This window comes from Dipodomys ordii, unplaced genomic scaffold (genome assembly GCF_000151885.1).
Source record: "Dipodomys ordii isolate 6190 unplaced genomic scaffold, Dord_2.0 Scaffold234, whole genome shotgun sequence".
NCBI lineage: Eukaryota > Metazoa > Chordata > Mammalia > Rodentia > Heteromyidae > Dipodomys > Dipodomys ordii.
Window position 1 is genome coordinate 1,646,285 of NW_012267450.1, and position 20,787 is coordinate 1,667,071.

Sequence of the window (20,787 nt, forward strand, 5' to 3'; positions counted from 1 at the left end):
CTCCTCCTCCTCCTCCTCCTCCTCCTTCTTCTTCTTCTTCTTTTGCCAGTCCTGGGATTAGAACTCTGGACCTGAGCTCTGTCTCTTTGCTTAAGGTGAGTGCTCTACCACTTGAAGCACAGCACCATTTCTGGCTTTTTTGAGTAATTTATTGAAGATAAGTTTCATGGAGTTTCCTGCCCAGGATGGCTTCAAACCTTGCAAGATCCCTAGATCTCAGCCTCCTGAGTAGCTAGGATTACAGGCATAAGCCACCAGTGCCTAGCCTGGAGAAATTCTTAGTGAAGGAGAATGGACAATACCTCTTTAGCATTACTTGAAAAAAAAGAGGAATCTCTTTCTGTTATGCACCACCTAGCTAAGAATATACTCATGGTAAATTTGGGACTGACAAAGAACATGACTCCCAAAACAAGTACATTACATCTAGACATGCCAAGTCAGCAATCTGCCACAACTGGATTCTGCACTAGTTCAAGATTTAACCGCAGCTCTGACAAAGGTGTAACTTGTCAGCTTGAGTTAGAGTACGATGATAATAGCTGCAAACAAAATTGGCACTATGTGCTGCTTGTACATACTATACTATATTTACTGAGTTTTTAATGAAGGTTGTAGCCAGTTTTACTTTTAATATCTGAACTCATCTAAACATGGTTACTTAGTACTTAGGGTAACTTGTAAGTCATTTTTTAAAAGGGTATATTGTTAATTTTTTAATTTAAACTGCTTTCAGGTTACCAGGGACTCCAACTAATGTATATAATTGTCACCTATATGTTTATATAGTTGGTTCTTGTTTCATGTACCTGGATTTTACTTCTAACATGGTGAAGATAAATAAAACTGTTACTACCATGGAGCATAATTGCACGTCAACGAAATCATTTTGGAGAGCTTCTTGCCTAGTTCTGTTTTCAAAGTCCACCACCTCATCCCTAGTTCACTTGTGTTCAGTTTCTTCAGGTGCTTGTGCTGCCCTGCTTCTGTTACCACCACTTTCTTGAGCTATCAACTCATTTCTTTTATCTTTCTCACTATAAAAATGTGCAGTCTAAATCCAGTTTTCATTTTACAGATTTGTTCTTGTTTATTGGTTAAGAAAACAAACATGATTGTGACATTGGGGTTGGTTAGCAGAACAAGAGTGAAAGAGAAGGATGGAGAAAAGGTTTTAAAATGCATTATGCCTAGGTGAAGATGGCATAAGAAATCTCACTGAAAGCCATTGAGCCACAGGAATACATAGGAACATAAAGAAAGAGAGCGCAATACAGGAGATTAACCAGACTCGACTATTAAAGCTGCATGTGTGAAATACCATGGTGAAACTTGGTGTGCAACAAATATATTCTAAAGAATGCATGAGAGACAAGTAAAACAGTCTATTTGGAGCTGAGATGAGTGTTAGATGGAAGGACAATGGAGATGATGATTGTTGGTGAATATGATCAAAGTACATTTTTTGTGCTGGTCTTAGGGCTTGAAGTCAGGGTTTCAATAAGGCCCCAGACTATGTCTTTTAAATATTTGATTTTTTTAGCACCAAGTGAAGAATCACCTTTGTTGAAGGTACAGAATGCAGATTTACTTGGTACCAATTACTCAGATCCCTCAAAGAGACAATTTAATTAAAAATCAACATCGTTTGTTACCTGCCCCCTGGTCATACCTACTTCCTTCAAAAGATGAGGCATTCCTTGGGCCCATTTCTCACACTTCTGAATTTTGTGATTTATGTGATTTTAGAGTTTATCCCTTGCCTTTTTTTTCCTGTAGGGGATGGAATTGTGAACTCAGAGCCTGGGTGCTGTCTCTGAGCTTTCTTGCTCCCAACTAGTGCCCTACCACAGTGAATCACAACTCCACTTCCAGTTTTCAGTTGGTTAATTGTAGATAACAGTCTCACAATCTTTCCTGTCTGGGCTTCAAACCATGATCCTCAGATATCAGCCTCCTGAGTAGCTAGGATTATAGGTATGAGCCACCAGTAACTGGCTTAACCCTGGGCTTTTAATTTCTATTTCCTTTTTTCAGCAAGCACAACTAATTATTAATGGAAAACTATGTCAAGAGGAAAAAAGAAAAACCTGTAAAGCATGTAAATGAAAAAGATTTAGAGAATCCAGGGAAATTTTTTAAAAAGCCAGATTCTACCAAGTAACTGAAGTGGAGTTCCTGAAAAGCGAATTGAAGTTAGACCTAGAACAACCACTTGTCACAAAAATAATAGCTAAGTCCCTATAATACTTGAATGGAACATGAGCCAATGAGCATTTGTTTTATTTAAAGACACATCAAGTCATTCACTGGTTGCTCTTGCTTATAATCCTAGCTATTCCTAAGGCTAAGATGTGAAAAATAATGTCTCAGAGCCAGCCTGGTCAGACAAATCTACAAACAAATCTACAGGACCCTTATTTCTTTTTTTTTCTTTTTCTTTTATTGTGAAAATACTGTACAGAGAGGTTACAATTACATGGGCAAGATAACGAATACATTTCTTATCAAGCATTGTAGCCTCCTCCTTTGTTTCCCCTTCCTATCCCATCCTTCCCTCTTCCCAACCCTCCTCCCTCCCCTACCAAAGTTGTAAAGTTCATTTTTGACCTAACAACTTGCATGTCTCATTGTTGCAATGGGTCCACCTGTATCCCTATTTAAAAGGACCCTTATTTCTAATTAACAAGATGATGTCAAGAGTAGAAAAGTAGCTCAAATTGAATTGTGCCACCCTGGAGGGAAAAAGTGAAGTGAGAACATGAAGTTCTAAATTCAAGCCCCAGTACCAGAAAATAAAGTCATTTGAAAAGCTAACTTGTGGAAAGTTACTCCTATATATACTCACTCTCAGAAATTAAACTCTCGGGAAGCTTATCTAGATGTATATTAATCAATGTTTCCTTTCACCTACTCTTCTCCAAGAAAATACAGATGATTACGCATTTTCACTAGATTATACATTCTCAGTAGTTATAAGGACCCTGAATGAAAAAGAATAGGAAGAAAAAGCACTAGTCATTTTAAAACTTCAATTAGGGGAATAAATGAACAATTAGCAATATTAGTCCAGAAAAAATGTTGTATTGGATGACACAGAAGGGATACACATATAGAGCCCTTTCATAGGAGGGCATAAGAAAGACCTCCTTAGAGAATGGCCACCAGTGGTGGGTACAAGAGCACTGAAGGAAGGAAGAATGGCAGACCATATAGCTGTTCCAGTCTACTGTGTTGCTAGGAGATTCATAGAGACTACAGTCACAAGGCCATGGAAGTGATCAATACAAGGAGTCTAACCACAGCTCCCAATGCCTGCTCCAGAAGCCAAGTCAGAAAGAAGAACCTCATCAGGGCTGCCCTTGGCAGACACCTCTACTCAGTAAAGATACCAGACCAGTCCCTGTCATTACCATCATCTGTAGATGCAACCATATTCCCAAGGTGGATAGCAGCCAGTTTCCACGAGGTCTTTGTCAACCCTAACTAGAACCAGAGACAGAAGGAAGTGTCATAGTGACCCAATGGTTAGCTGATTCTCATCTTTCCTGTGGAGCCTAGGGCTGGGTTTCCCAGGCCAAGGCCCTCATCCTCTCCCATTCTGTCCATGCTTAATTTCATCGGGTTCCCTCATCTTTTGCACCCAGGCATGTCCTTGCAAAGTTACATGATCAAAATGCTAAGCACCTACATGTATTTCTCTTAGAATCCAGAGCCCATGCTTGAGGAAGCCCACACTCATGTGGGAGTTACTGAGGCCTGCAGGCCTGGCTGAGCTCTGGGTAAATGCCTGGGAACAATCCTGGCCATGTGAATGACAGTCTTGCAAGTGGATCATCCAGTAAGCCTAGGTTTCCTTGACTCTGCTTGAACATGGCCCTTTCCTAAGTTGACTAAAACTATTGGTATTGTTTGAACCACTCCTTTTTAGGATTGTTTTCATGCAGCAATATATAACTGAGATAAGATGCTGCTCATAGAAAGTCACTAAGAAGAGTCCATGAAATAATGCCCAAAAATCAGCACAAAAGTAGCTTTCCAGTGGTGATAGCTTTAAAAAATTACTGTTACTAATTAAAATTTTAATAGAAATGATCAATAGTATCCAGTAGGTTTTAGGCAACTTTATGTTTTAGTTGCAAAACCCTACTGTGTGTGAGCTTCTTGGAAGTGCTTTCTGCTGAATTCTGCTGAGGGCTATGTCCTTCACTGGGTCAGAAAATTATTTGGTTTTTAAATTCTTTTTCCTCTTTTCTTTCTTTTTTCTTACTTTTGTTACCAGTCCTGAACTCTTGAACTCTGAGACTAGGTGTTGTCCCTGAGCTCCTTTTTCTCAAGACTAGCACTCTACCACTTGAGTTACAGCACCACTTCTGGCTTTTTCTGTTATTTGATTGAAGATAAAAGTCTCACAGAGTTTCCTGCCTGGGCTGGCTTCGAACTGGGATCCTCGGATCTCAGCTCCTTAGTAGCTAGCATTATGGGTATGAGCCACAGTATCCCAGCTTAAAATTCTTTAGTGTGTGTGTGTGCATGCATGTATTTTAAAGCAACATAGCTGGGGTGCCAGTGGCTCATGCCTATAATCCTGCCTACTCAGGAAGCCAAAATACAGATGATTACAGTTCCAAGTCAGCCCAGGTAAAAATGTCTATCAGACTTCATTTCCAAAAGAACAAGCCAAGAGCAAGACTAGAGGCATGCTGAGTGAGCATGAGGCTCTGAATTCAAACCATGACATCAGAAAAGAAGAACATGAATTGTATCACGATGAACATTTTTAAGTATGTCATTTCTTAATATTGGCCATCTTTGTACAGTTCTGCAACAGACCTGTAGAACTTTTTTCATTCTGCCTGACTGAAACTGGCCATTGAACAACTCCCACCATTCACTCTGCCCCGCCCCGGTCACCAGCATTCGCCTTTTTGTTAGAATGTTCTAAGAGTTTGACTACTTTAATCATATTTATTGCCATTACACTGCTTGTCTCTTGTAACTAGCTTTTCCTCCTCTGTAATCACTCATGTTGTGGCAAATGTTGAGACTTCCTTCTTGTTGAATACTATCCCATTCTGTGTATACATCGTAGTTTGTTTAGGCATTCACATAGTGATGAGCGTTTGTTTCTATCTCTCGGTGATTGTGAACAATGCCACAATGAACATCATTGTGAAATTATTGACCAGGCATTATATTTTCCACCCATATTTTTCCCTCCCTGCCACTTTTCACCTGAAGCAGAATGCCTGGCATGTATTGGAAAAATAGTAGTGTCAGTGGAGGTCATGGTTATCTTTGCTTGAACATGTCTTAGAGATTGCTCACATACTAAGGTTGCCAAACTGCTCCAGAACCTCCACATCCTCCTGGATGTTCAACTTCTTTAAGTACATCTCAGGTATGATCCAGGAAGGATGGGAGCTGGGCCTCTACATGCTGGCCTTCATAATGCTTTGGAGCAGTTTTATTTTACCCTGTTGCAGGATAGCTAAGAAAGGAGGGGGACATGACACGTGTTGGGATCTGCTGCAGCTAGCAGTGTTGAATGGGTAGTCAGTGTTCTTCACCCAAGACAGCTTCACTACGAATAGACCGGATACAGTTTTTATTTTTTTATTTTTTGTCAGTTGTATGTTGAACTCAAGGCCTGGGTGCTGTCACTGAGCTCAAGGATAGCACTCTACTTTTGGTTTTCTGGTGGCTAATTGGAGATAAGAGTCTCACAGCTTTTCATGCCCCAGCTGGCTTTTGAACCACGATCCTCAGATGTGTGTGTTCTGTTTTATTCTAGATATTCACCTAAGTCTAGGCAACCTGTGAGCCTGTTTGTTTTACATGCAGGGAAACATCATTCCTAGATATGAAAATGCCACCATACATCAAAAACTGTTAACATCTTACTGGTACAACTGAAGATTTGAGTTATAAATAATGTTCTCCTCAGTGACCCTGAAGACACGATTATTTGATCAATCATTGTTCCTTCAGTTTTAAGAGAGTCATACATTATCTCTCTTCCTCTAGTCTGTCTAACTCCTTCCTGTTCAAGTCATTGATGTGTGTGTGTGTGTGTGTGTGTGTGTGTGTGTGTGGCAGGCACTGAATCCTTTCTAGAACACAAATTAACCCAGTGTGGGGTCTCAGGCACCTCTGCAGTTTCATGGTGTCTGTGGAGACAGGTGGCTACCATCCTGCTTTCTTAAGAGTTTTATTTGTTTTCAGCTTTGACCTGAAGTCTGCTTCAGCTAGCACATGGAAGGAGGTGTGGGGTCAGCCTAGACACCTGACTAGGATAGTATTTGTTTCTGTGCTGGTCCTGGGGCTTGAACTCAGGCCCTGAATGTTGTCCTTGACCTTTTGTGTCTCAAGTCTACTGCTCTACCACAGCTCCATTTCCGTCTTTTTGGCGGTTAATTGGAGATGAGAGTCTCACAGACTTTCCTGCCCAGGCTGGCTTTGGAGCACAGGCCTCAGATCTCAGCCAACTGAGCAGCTTGGATTACAGTAGTGAGACACTGAGACCTGGCTAAGAGAAATATTTGTAAGGGACATGAGTCCTGTCCTGTCCTGAGGCTGACACAGCCTCTCAAGATGTGCAGCTGTACCCAGTACTGCTAATTGGCTTATGTAACCCATTTTTGTCATGATAGGAAAAGTCCTGCAGGAAGACCACAGAGAACACTTGATGGAGGAATTTGCATTCCTGAAAAAAGAAGTCATGGAGAAAGAACAGCTCAAAGGGTTCCTTGTCTTCACAGGTCAGTTTTAGTCTGCAGTTCCTTTCCTTGTCCCTGGAAGTTACAGGAACATTGGCTGGGTGCACCGTATTTCATGTATTGTACATTGGATCATTTATTGTTTGGTAATCATTCTTTGAGCATGGACACTAGAAAAGCATGTTGTTAGAGATTCCTGCTCTTGTGTTTGGATGGATGTTCTTGTGGTTATCAGGACCACCTGAATGTCTTTTATTAGAGAAAGAAGATCTTTAGGATCCTCAACCTCAATGAGTGATAAGATACTTTATCTCCTCATGAGTTTCAAAACAATGGAACCTCATTGTCCTGATGCTTGAAAATCATGTAGGAGACTTATGACAAGAAGGATAACAATTGAATTGTCAGAATTTTTATGTGTGCTTCCTTAGAATTTTTCTGTGTATCAAGGCTGGGGCTTGAACTCAGGGTCTGTGTGCTCTCTCTTAGCTTTTTCTCGCAGGGCTAGCACTCCACCATGTACCACAGTTCCACTTCTGGCTTTATGGTGGTTTCTGAAGATAGGAGTGTCACAGACTTTCCTGACCCAAAGGACTTCACACTGTGGTTCTCAGATCTCAGTCTCCCAAGTAACTAAGATTCTAGATATGAGCAACCAGCACTCAGCTACATCTTTTTGTATTTTTCAAGAACATGCTCATTGATTTAAGTGTTAATGTCAGAATTATGAGACTTCATTGACAAATTTAATGCACCATATATGAAGTCTTAAGGAAACACTTAGCACTCCATCAACTTGATGCTCTTGAACTAGCTGAAAGGTGTTGCTGTTTTCTCTATTTCCATTTTCATATGTGCCATTTTACATGGAGTTGATAAGAATCTGGGTTTCAGGAGCTTAGCAGACCATGGTTGTTCTCCTCTTGCAGAACACTTTAACATGTTTGGTGGTAGTGGCAAATAACTCAGAACTTTCTACCTGCTATACATGAGCTATGCCTCAGCACCTTTTGCTTTAGTTTGTTTTTCAAAGGGTCCTGAACATTTACCTGGTGCCAGATTCAGTCAGTGACCTTCCTATTCCTGATTGCAAGTATTGGGACCACAGGTCCTTATTTTTTGATATAGACCCTCACTGACTTTTTCCCAGACTGCTGGTCTTGAAGCATACTCCTCCAGTCTCCATGTCCCAAGTAGCTTGTATTTCAGGTTTGCTCCACTGTGCCTGGCAGCTGGGTGACTTTAAATCATTTATTGAAGAGGTGTATGTGTGTGTGTGGGCGTGCACGTGTGCATATGTATGTGTGTGTCTACCTAAGTACAAGTAAATTAACTATATTTAAAGCCTAGAAAATTTTCATCATTCTGTTTAGCTGAATTGTGTGCTATTGTCAGTAGCATGTCTCATTTTACTAGCAAAATTGAAGTTTAAACCTAAAAGGGCTTGCTTTTGTGAGGCTACATTTAGCCTCTTGGTAAGGCAAGGTCTCCATGTCCATGTGCTCTCTCATGTGTCTGGGTCCTGCCCTTTGTTAGGCATTCTCTTCTTCCTAGTCCTCACAGCATTTGTGATTCCCCACAGCTGGCCCACTGGAAGAAGAGCAGTTTGGCTTTCCAGCTTTGGTGGCATCTCTTGCCTGACCTGGCTGGTATCCTTGTTGGATGAGCTTTCTCTGGTGTCTGCCACTTTGGAAGAGCAAAAGGAGAAGCAGTATATGAAAATGACTGTGCATCTGGAGACCAAGGACACATGGTAAGTGGTGAGAAACCTGAACAGAAGGAGACTTTGGGCTTTGTCCATTGTTCACAAGGGTGACAACAGAGAAACCCCAAGTGGCACAAACACGTGTTCCACTGCAGTAGAACTGTCAGCTTCCAAAGACTAGAAATTAGTCCCCCTTGTGTTGCCTCCATGATCCAGTAAGTGAATTGTTGCTTACAGAATTGAAGCATGTTTTCCAAGTGAACTACTAGAATCTATACTTTGTATTTTATTTATTTGTGTATTCATTTTAGAGATGGGCTTCTCACTGCTTTTCCCAGGAGGATCATGATCTATTTGGCTCAAGTGATCCTCATGCCTCAGCCTCCCCAGTAGCTCGGACTCTAGGACTGCACCCCTGCTCCCAGTCCCCTTTATGTAGCTTTACTGATGAGGAAATGGAGGTGTGAGAAACATGTTGCCATTCTTCACTGCCTCATATCTGAAGACATGATAAACATTCTGAGATAGATCAGACTGTTTATATTACCTAAAGTTCATTTATATCCAATGTCTTTTAGCTGTTTTAGCCTGTGACTGCACTCCTGGCTTCTGATGGTGCCTTGGAGGAATGCTTTCACATGTTTCCAGTTATTTTCTCTCTCCCTCCAGTTTATCCCATTCTGCAAGCTAGAATAAGACACTTCAGCTCAAACATGACATATATCTGGAGCTTATCATCACACATTAAGAGCTACTGATAACTGTTGTCTTAGGACAAAATTCCTTAACTTACCTTTGGACAGTATAGTTTAGTGAATGAGGACGCAGGGTGATTATGAATGTTGCCCATAAAATGCCTAGAAAAAGCTGGGCATCGGTGGCTCACACCTGTAATCCTAGCTACCCAGGAGGCTGAGATCTGAGGATTACGGTTCAAAGCCAACCCCGGGCAGGACCCTCCGTGAGACTCAGAAAAACACAAGTGGCGTGTGACTCAAGTGGTAGAGTGCTCGCCTTGAGCTGAATTGCTAAGGGATAGTGCGCACTCTGAGTTCAAGCCCCATGATTCCCCCTCCCCACCCCCCCCCACACAATACAAATTGCCTAAAAAAGAAGAGGTTGTCCCTCCAATCCCTGCTGTACAAATGCAGTAGGAGCAATGTCTTGTGAGTAGCACGGCCTGGCCTTTTCCAAATTTTTTCAGTTTATTTTATTGTAAAGCTGCTGTACAGAGGGCTTACAGTTACATGAGTAAGGAATGAGTACATTTCTTGTCAAGCATTGTTACCCGCTCCCTTGTTCTCCTACTGTCCCTTCCCTCCCACACTTCCCTCACTCCTCTCCCACAGCACAGTTGTAAAGTTCATTTCCAATACACTGTCTTTTGGGTATCATTGTTGCAATGGGTCATCCTGTGTCCTTGGTTCAGAGTTCTGTTATTCCCCTTTCCCTCCCCAAATTAGACAAATGTATATACAAGATGCAGGTACCAAAATCAAGTACAATGAAAACAGGGTTTATACCATAGAGGGAAGAACATACAAAGGAAACCAAAAAATTCACATAGTACATGAAAAACTACAACAAAGAAAGACCTCTTGGGTCCATATCTTGGGCTTCATTTCACCTAGCATCATCTTCTATGGTCATCTGTATATAGCTATAGAACTGCTCATCTGACAAAATTATCCTAGATGTGTAATAATTATTGCAAATGAGGGAAACCATGGGAGCTATATTTCTTTTGGTCTGGCTTCCTTCAGTTAATATAAGTTTTCTAAGTCTTGCCATTTCCTAACTAATGGGGCAGTGTCATTCTTTCTGATGGAAGTATAGAATTCCATTTTACATATGAGTGTGTGTGTGCATATATATATATATATATATATATATATATATCACATTTTCTTGATCAATTCATCTACCGAGGGACATCTGGGTTGGTTCCATATCTCAGCTATGGTGAATAATGCTGCGATAAACATATTTGTGCTGGTAGCCTTAGTATGGTTTTGTTTGTGATCATTTGGGTAAATGCTCAGAAGTGGAATCCTTATATATTACCCTGCTCCGGACTGGTCTGGCCTTTTACAAATGTTTTCTGACTCAGTCTGTACACTGACTCCTTGAAGGGGCAACTGAGGCACAGAAGTCAAGAAACTTCGCAAGGATGCTGTTAGACTTTCCTTGTCTATACAAGTGACTGAGAGAAACTGTTTCAAGGAGGAAAGGAGTGTTTTGGCTTGCTTCTGGCCCCTTCAGTCCAGGCTTGGTTGTGAGAGGCTTGTGGTAAGTCAGACATCATCTCATCAGCAGTGAGCAGTGGCAGAGGCTGCTTCTCTCATGCAGCCAAAGCAGGCTGCCCAGTACAGGAAGGGGCAGGACAGACACTTAACCAGTGATCTATTGCACTAGGTCCCAACTGCTAAGTTTCCAGCACCTCCCCAGCTAAGTCCACAAGCAAAGGACCAAGGCAACATTTCCTATTCAACTAGTAACTGATACAGGGATCTTCAGTCCTCACTCCAGTTGCCTTTCTGCGGTCCTCACACTGTGTGCATTCTCCCCAGCCATGCGGGAAGCCCACAGAAACAAGTATAGACCACACATGGTACTGTCTGCATCTTCTCACAGCCCTCACATACCACAGTCCCTACTAATTTATTGGCTGTGTTTAAATTTTGTAACAGTATGCATTCAGTTTGTTCAAGACAAACTCATGCAGATATCCAGTTTAGAAGTCTTGACAAAACACCTGTATCCAGGTCCTCGGGATGTTGTGGATGGAGGATCGCAGGCCTGTGCCCTGCCTGGTTCTTCAGGACTTGCTCGAAAATCACCTCTCAGCTATGCCTACAGACAGGTGCTGACAGGCTGACACAGGTGTGGCTATGGCTAGACAGCTTCCTACAAAGAGAAGAACGAATTGCCAGTGCCCTGGTTGGTGAGTACTTGCATTTGTAAATATTCATGAGTGATGTCAAAGATGAACCCCCTCAGTGAGCCCAGGCCTGGCTCCGGTGGACTGGGTGGCTTCAGTTACCATAGAAGCGGGTCTTTGTCCATCACACAAGACGGACAGGGTCCGAGGAAAGGTAAGTGCAGCTGCTGGCCCGTTCCCCAGCCTCCCTTAGAGCCTGGGAAACAGTCAGACACAGTGGGGCGTCAAGTCAAGCAGGAACTTGTTTATTAACACTTAGCAAGCAGTTTTTATAGCAAAAAGGAGCGGGTGCATGGGAAGGGAGGAAAAGGAACCAATCACTGTAAAGGTCACACCCTATTAGGCACCTAAGCATCCAGGGGCTGGTTATGCACTGAACCACTGAACATAAAGCAAATCGGGCTCTGCTCACTCAACTCCCTCTCAGCACCATCTTTGCTGCTCACGTGCCTTACGGCAAATCGGGCTCTGTCCACTCGACTCCCTCTCTGCGCCATCTCTGCTGCCCATGTGCTCCACAGATTCCCCCTTTTTTGTTTTAATGGCAGACCCACCTCCCAGTTAGTTATCCTTTTTCCTCCATTATAAAGGTCATTTTAACATGATTACATTGGTAAGAATAGCATTGGCCACACAAGGGGGTTCGAGGCAAGTCTGGGGGGAGAGATTCACCAGACAAGGATAGGGAGGGCCCTTGTGCATGATCCAAGAGCCCGTCCCAGTTACCTCACATCCCCACCTAGCACAGTAATAAACATCAGCCCCGCTACGGTTAGAAATGTCCGAAGCAGTTCGATTAATTCCTGGGCATATATAAAAGTCAGTATGTTGTAAGGTCGTAGTTGTCTTCAAAACATGGGAGCAGCCTGGGCGTTGGGAGTTCCACACATGCGGCATGGCATGATGCATCCTCGTGGGCCTCCACACTCAGGCCGTTCTACTATAGTCCAGAAAAACAAGGAAAATTTAAAACAAACTGCAGACATAGCAAAGCAGTCCTGGGCAGTACGCCAGTTCCTTGTACGTGCCTTTAATGGAGCACAGGGTCAAGATGACCTTTGAACTTTACTGTCAGCTCCCAACATCTCTGCCGTCTTGTTTAAAGAAGCAAACCCACTTGTCTTAGGTTGGGTGGATCACCTTGTCTGCCTTACCCATCACTGGGGACTTCTTCATAGCGAAGCTGAAGGCCCTGTCTTAGGTTGGTCAGACTGACACCCCCCTCTTACCCATCTCTGGCTGTGATTCCTCTCAGGGGAAATTCATTCACTTGGAGCTGGATCTTATGTAACTGGCTCGCTAAGCTCATAAGAGTTTTGCAGTGCATGTATAATGCAAGGAAGGCATAGAAAAACCATCAGCAAAAGCATTAGCAGGCCAACCAATGTCATTAGCAGTCCTTTAACATTAGCCAGGGATGGGATAGCAGTCTTTGCCACTTCAGAGTCCAGAGGTGGGGCTTGTTCTAATCTGGCTATTTGCCTGTGGGGTTGAAAAAGATCTAAAGACAAGTTATTTGATGATTTCTGCATGGCCAGTGCTGATCACTGCCCAGGTGACCAGCTGAGGTTGGTGCAGATTCTGTAGGGCCATTGCCAGGACTGGGAGGGTCAGGACATCTGCACATGTTAGAGAACACAAGAGCTTCTCAAGGGCTGGTTGCCCTTGGGATGGTTAATAATCATCTTTCTGGCTTTTCCTCTTTTAAACACAAGCCTTGGCCACCATAGCCATTTTTCTTTCCTGGTTAGTTTATCCTTGGGCATCCTCCTGTATAGAGGAGATGGGTAAAAACTTAAGGTTCCAGGCAGGGATCCAAATGGGGGCTGTCTCCCCTATGGGAAAAATGCATCCAAATCCCCTGCCCAGGGTAACTAGGGGGTCCTTCCACCTGACTTTCACTTGGGGCTTAGTTGTCCCCAGTGCTTCTGAAATCTGGATTCAGTTGCCCCTTTTGAAAAATTTAAAATGTTAATGGTAAACAAAGCTATCTGTAACTGTATATGGGGGCAAACTCCCCTTTTTGTTTTAATAATTGCTCCTTAAGACACTGGTGATTTCTTTCTATAATTGCTTGGCCTTGGGGATTATAGGGAATTCCTGTAGTATGATTAATATGCCATTTGTCAAAAAACTCTGACATGGCTTTCCTAACAAAACAGCGTCCATTATCGGTTTTAACTTGTGCTGGTAGACCCAAAGTGGCAAAGCATTGAAGAACATGTGCTTGTGAATGTTTAGTTCTTTCTCCTGTATGTGCTGTGGCCCAGCATGCTCCAGAGTAGGTATCTATAGAGACAAAGATATATTTAAACTTACCAAAGGCTAGGAAAAAAATAACATCCATTTACCAGAGGACGTTAGGTTTAAGGCCTCTGGGATTTACCCCTTGTTAGTTTTTAAAGAGGTAGCTGAGTAAGAATAGCACCATGCACGTAGTATTCAGGTAAGGAGTAGGTTTATTCAGTAGACTTGCTAGGCCAGGTTGGCACTCCACGTGGCTTGGAAAGGCCTGGAAAAGACCTGAGAAAGAAAGAGCTGGAGCTGGGAAAGAGGTGGGAAAGAGATATAGCTGGGAAAGAGCAGGGAAAGAGAGAGAGCTGGGGAAAAGAGCTAAGAGAGCTGGGAATGAGCTGAGAAGGAAAGAGCTGAGAAAGAGCGTCTGGGCCTGGGCTAGGCCTTATCCAGGGTATGGGCGGAGAAAGGTGTGGCCTCATCAAATTCAGATGTGACCTCTTCCAGGTGTGCCAGTTGCCTAGGTAACACAGGTACTGAGTGGAGACTTTGCTGCGAGGAGGGTGGAGTCTTCTCGCCATCCAGGAGCGGACCTTACACCCCTGGTGGTTGTAATGGTGTACTTTTAAGAAGGGCTGGCATGTTTTACAGGTATGTACTATCCTTTTGAGGTCCTTTACAGGAATCTGAGGAAATCTATGCTGAAGACCTCTCCAATTAATGTGGGTTAAATCATGCAAACAGGTAGCCTCTTGTAACTTTAATGCTTGTGGGCCAGTAGCTAACTGGTCAGCCTAATTATTGCCTAGGGATAAAAACCCAGGAAGTTTTGAATACCTTCTCAAATATTGAATATGAATAGGAGCTCCCTTCTCTTCTAATAGGCCCTTAAGGGTAACCATAAGAGGGGAAATAGGGTTTTCATCCAGTTTAATATGTGCCTGGGGAATATGAGGGAGCAAGTTAATCATATATAGGCTATCAGATTACAAAGTAAAGGGTTTTTGAATGTGCTGAAGGGCCATAATTACGGCCAGCATTTCTTTATATTGTGCTGACCCTTGACAAGGTTGAAATCTTTGTTGGCTTGGGGTCTTTTGTTGCTCCTCAAAGGCTGCATAAGCCGAGCCTGCCTTACCTCCATCAGTAAAACCATGGAGGACGCCAGGAATAGGCATAGGAGAAAATAGAGAAGGCATTTGGAGGGGAAGTCGCCATAACATGACAGTCCATTTGGATGGCCCATAATGGCAGTCAATTTGGCCTAGAAACCCCGCCAAGGAGAGAGCAAGATGAGCATTGGCTCAAGTTAGCCACTTAACATCTGCCATTCGAAAAGGAAAAACAATGGAGTGAGGGTTGAGGCCATAATGCCTTTGAGCTTGGGTCCTTCCCTTGACAATAGGATTGAAAGACCCCAGACTCACTGGGATGCTTTCTTCAATGGGAGGGCACCCCAAGAACCAAGACTCCAAACCAGCAGATGCAACAAGCAAGAGGAGTTTATTTGGCGTTGCGCAAACTCTCTGCCTCGGGAAGGGAGAGAGCCCCGAGCAGCAGTTACAGGCATTTTTAAAGGCAAAAACCACAAGATTAACATATAACACCAGGTGTCCCGGGGTTGGCCCATTTAAAAGTCACTGTGTCCTCCAGCAATCATTTTGCTACGCGGGAAACTTTGTAACACTCTTCGTAAAATGATTGGCGCGTGGCGAGTCTAGGGGGGTGGTCACCCTGGATGGCAAGGGTTAGGGAAGTTCACATAGTTACAGGCTTGTGATTGGTTGACATTTGGCCTAGTTTGCTGGACTTGCCAGATGGGTCCCATTTGGGGAATTTTCACACAGGAACTTAGAAGAACATACTCGTTTGTTCTTTATCTATGACTACAGACCTTGTCCCGGGGCCGGCATCTGGACTCTGAAACTTTTTATTCAATTTCTTATTTCCGGGGGGGGGGGGGGGGGGGGGGGGGGGGGGGTAGGGGGTTGGTGCTAGCGCAAGCAAGTTTACAGAAGCAAAATCAGCAGTTAGCAATTGTAAAATGTAACTCTAATTTTTTTATCTTTCAGCATCTGCAATTGGTCCGCCTGAGAGTACACCTGAGGTGTGCCCCCCAGGGGAGTGTGAACCCACTCAAATGGCTTCCCCTTTAACTGCAGAAATTGAGAGAGTAAGAGAGCAAAAATAATTCTGGCAAAAACAACTCCATTTTACTCAGGCGACACAGAGGGACGTTTCATGAGTAACTTTTTGCCTTTGTTCTAACCCCTGCTGGCCAAGATGTTTCTGAGAAGTGCCATTGTATTGAGAGGTATTATGTTGAAATTGACCAGAACCTGAACAAATTAGGAAAAGAGGTTGTTTATACTGAAACCATCAGACCCTGACTACCCCGCCCCCCCCCACCACACACACAAATGACCCATCTGGTTCTATAATCCCCTGCTGATGCTAACCACCCTGGAATGTTACCCCTAGCCCTGAGCCAATCAGATTTGTATTCACATGTAATTCTGTTTGAACACCTGGATAATGTATCTTTTTGTCACTTTGTGGTTTTTGCTAATGTATCCTTTTGTCACTTTGTAGTTTTTGCCTTTATAAACCTTGCTGGTCTCCTCCCTCCCTCTGCTTGTCAGAATGTATGGGATGAGGCCCAGCCTTGGTTTATTCTGAATAAACCTTGTGTTTTGCAGTTCAAGTGTCTGAGTCTCCGGTGGTCTCCTGTGTTCTTTGAGGAATGGACATTTCAAAATCAATGTGACACCTGCAAACAACCAAAGGGAAATGGGCTCAAAAATAGAATACCTCTTCAGGGAAACTTCATCTAGGGCTTTTTGGAACTGCAAAAATATTGCCAGATGGCTGTCTGTAATTGTAATAACTTCTTGGGGCATCCTGACTTTTAGTAGGGCAAATAAGTACACAAGACTATCTTTAGGGATGGGAACCCATGGCAACAGCCAATTGATTTCCCCTAAAAGACTCTGAAGTTGGGTTAAGGTTAGAGAGGCTGGAATATCCAGCAAAGACTTAAGGGGGCTGGCCTGAGTCAAGGTAAGGTGGGTTCTGAGCACCTTAAAAGGAGGTACCTTTTGAATTTTATTGAGGGCTATGGTAACCCCCCCCCCTTTTTAATATGGCAGGAACCTGAGCCAGAAGGCCCTCCAGGTAGCCTGGGTCTTGGTGCCCCAGAATTAAGTCATTCATGTAGGCATAGGCAAGGGAGGTATCTGAACCCAGCACAGGCCCTAAAAGTGTGGTCAAGTATTGTTGGCAAAAGGCTGGGCTATTGGCCATTCCCTGTGGCAACACCATCCATTCAAACCTCCGTTCAGGTTGGGAAAAATTAAGAGAAGGGATGGAGAAAGCAAACTTCTGGCAGTCATCTGAATGCAGGGGGACAGAAAAAAAAACAATCTTTAATATCAATCACAACCAAAGTATATACTGAAGGTACATCAGGAGTCCAGGGCATGCCTCTTAGGGGCGTTCCTACTAGCTTCATCCTTTCATTTACCTTATATAGATCTTGGAGCATAGGGCAAGCCCTGGAGGATTTCTGAATAACAAATACGGGTGTGTTCCAAGGACTCATAGAAGGGCCTACATGCCCAAGGTTTATTTGTTCCTCCACCAAAAGGTGGAGGGTTCCAAGTTTAGGTTTGGTCAATGGCCACTGCTCCACCCAAATAGGGCTTCCTGGTTTCCACCTAATAGGAGGTACTCGGGGGCAGTGGCCTTTAGGATTTGGGGTGCACCCAAGCAGGTCCCCAATGTTCTTCTCTGTAATTATGAAAGTTAAAAAATAATCCTTTTCCTTAACTCCCTCTAGATCCTGTTTAAGCCTTTGTGCTTCTTCCCCATCCAGGATATCATCATAGGATGCTTGATGGTCTGTAGTGACCACGACATCCATTTGTTTTAGCATGTCTTGCCCTAGTAAATTGGCAGTGAGGTTTTTTGCCACTAAAGGGCATATCTTTCCCTGTTCTCCATCTGGGCTAGTCCATTTCATAAGGGCAACCATCTCTTTGGCTGGGAGTTGCCCCCTACCCCCAATATCGTGGGCCCAGGTGCAAGCTTCCAGTCCAAGGGCATTTCCTCCTCCCTGAATATGGTTCGAACTGCCCCCCCCCCCGTGTCAATTAAGCAGTGAAATCTCTTTCTGCCTATGAGAATACTCCTTTTAGGGCGGAGTCCTTCCACCAGTGAGACTGTCCAATGGGCCTGGGTCGTCCTGCCACGAGGCTGCCTGGGCCTTACAGCAGAGGGGGTTCCTCCTGAGTTAACGAGGCTGGAGGATGCCCCTCCCATAGTTTAAAGGCTTCCCATCTAAATCAAACTTGGATCGGCAATCCTTTTTTTTTTTGGGTCCGGTCATGGGGCCTGAACTCTGGGCCTGGGCAGTGTCCCTCAGCTCTTCAGCTTTGCCACTGTGAGGCACAGCGCCACTTTCCGGCTTTTTTCGTTTTTTTGCTTATGTGGTGCTTAGGAATCGAACCCAGGGCCTCAGGCATGCAAGGCAAGCGCTTCTACCACTGAGCCAACTTCCCAGCCCCCTCGGCAATCCTTTTTCCAATGGTATTCCTTCCTGCCCCTGAGGAAGGGTGTAGGGGGAGGGTTACCCCCCGTTGGCAGTGCCCCTCTTGCCCACATTTAAAACAAGTCCCTCTCCCCGATGGTCTTGGGGTTCCTTCGCCCTGGGCTGCCAGCGCCTGGGTAATAGCCTCAGTCATTGCAGATGTCTGAGCCTGTAAAGCTAAAGCTAGTGATTGGGACTGGTGCTTTGAGTTCCAACATCTTGCAAGGCCACCACCCATCTGCCCAGGGAACTCTCTCTCAATCCCGTGCAGGCCATGCGGTGGTCTGCATTCATCCCTTCCCAGACCAGCAGTCTTTACAAACTGATCTCGGAGGTTCCCTACTGGCAGCTTGTAGTAAACGCTCTGTTGGACTTGGTCTACAAACTCAGGTAGAGGCTCACCAGGTTTTTGTCTCACACCTGCTCTGGGGGACTCAGTAGGCCCATCATCCAATTTGTACCACGTGGCAAGTCCTGCCTGCCTCACCTGGTCACAGTACGGGCCAGGTATTGCGGCCTGTTGGACGGCAGTGGAGTGCCCTTCCCCTGTCCCTGTTAACATGGCATAAGTAATAGGTATCGCGGGTTGAGTCTGCCGGTTATTCCCTGCCTGCACTCTGCATTCCTCCTTAAAGCACACCATTTAATAAACAGAACTGGTGAGGACGGCTTTGGCCACATCCAGCCAGTCCTTAGGGACACACAGGTGATAAGCAATGTCCTGTAATAGGGTCTGGGCCCAAGGAGAGTTTGGGCCATCCTCCACCCCAGCCTTGTGGAACTCTTAGCTTCCCATGGATACCATTCCAAGGGCCTGTTAGCCCCTGGTGCCAGATTGACTGGATACACATGAGAAAGCCAATCCTGTGACCTAGGACCTCGGATCCTGGGTGGCCCTTCCCTTCCAGGGTAGGCCTCCGAGTAGGTTAGTTCCCCAGCCCTGGGCCCCTCCATGGAAGGTTGGTAGGGGTCCGGGTCTTGCAGGTCCCTCTCGCAGGTTGCATAGGGCGCCGTACCTCCCCGCAACAGGGGGAATAGGGAAGGGGCACCTGAGTCAGAGGGGTAACCTTCACCCTCATTTTGACTTCCACTGTGCACGTTTCAGTGCGTTCTCGATCGAATTTGACCCATTCCTTTTCCTTCTCACTTCCCAAGTCCTCCTTTACTCCCTCTAGGCCTAATGTTGCCTCCTCCTCCTCCTTCTGTGAGATAGCATTACCCATACTAAGGGTTTCACTTACCCTGAGAGACCGCTTAACCTCAGCCGGTATCTTTTCCTTTCGTGCCCCACATTGGGCGCCAGATGTTGGGTCTTCGTCCATCCCACGAAAGATGGACGGGTTGGGAGGAAAGGTAAGTGCTCCCCCGTTCCCCAGCCTCCCTCAGCCCAAGAGACAATCAGACACAGCAGGGAGTCAAGTCAAGCAGGAACTCAAACTTGATTAACACACACCAAGCACTTTTAAAAGCAAAATAGAGGGGGGGGGGACATAGGAAGGGATGAAAAGGACCAATCACTGTAAAGGTCACACCCTATCATGCACCTAAGCTTCCATAGGCTGGTTACGCACTGAACACAAATCAGGTTCTGCCCACTCAACTCCCTCTCAGCGCCATCTTTGCTGCCCACGTGCCCCAAACCAGACCCTTTCTATAGGACAGAATTTACCCAGGCAAATGTTCTCACAATTGCACAGGCAGACACCAGAACTCTTCCCTGCTATCTGGAGAGAAACAACCCAGAGAAAGGGGTCACAATCTGGAGAAGTGACATTTTTCCTACTTTGTAGGTTTTCAGGAGCTCTGATGAGAGCTTCGGTGGGAAACAAGGGAAACAGAGGACCCTGTCTGCTTTGGACCCATTTGTTGGTATTTTCTGGCATGTTTAGGTTGAGAGAGTCATGTGAATGTGATGAGAAGAGCACTAAGAATTCTGATGGCCTGTGGCGTGATGGACATCTGGCTGTCACTGAGCGGCCACATTGAGCCACAGCTGCAAGGAGGCTGAGTGCACAGTAAGGCTATGTCTGAAGAAGGTGGGCAAGCCTCCCCACCTGCTCCCCACCATGCGCTGTCTAAAGTGAGGCTTCTCCTGTCTTTTTACAATCTGCTAACCTGGCTTGAGGAGAAAGGGCCTGTCTTCAAAGAAACAGACATTGAAGGTTCCATTTCAAATCTGGATCCCTGGAGAATGTACCAAATGGAGGTGTCACCAAGAACAGTTTCCAGAAAGAGTCAAATCTGTTTGTGCAGAAGCTCTGGGGCCAGGTCTTTAGAAGGAACTGGCTGCAGAAAGGAAGCTCGTCCTGCACTGCCTGGTGCTGGCAGAGGTGGTGCAGAGGTGCTGCTACTTGGAGAAGTAGAAGAAGCAGTGGGTACCACCAGCACCGGATCACAGTTGGATGTTCTCGGCTGTTTGCTTCCATTCTTACCATTAAACATGTTGGAGAAAGAGGATGAGTATGCTACCAACCATGGGAGTGAGATTTGGGAATGGGGCCCTGGAAGTGGGTACAAATTCAGCTCCACCACCATTGGTAACTTCACTCAGTGGTCACTTCCTCAGAGCAGGCAGGAGGAGTCAGGCACTGTGCCATCC

The 20,787-nt window shown here is 44.8% G+C and overlaps 1 pseudogene; it reads left to right on the plus strand.

Moving 5' to 3' along the window:
- Positions 1-20,700, plus strand: part of LOC106000679 — a 21,380-nt pseudogene extending 680 nt beyond the window's left edge.
- Positions 20,701-20,787: the final 87 nt, after the last annotated feature.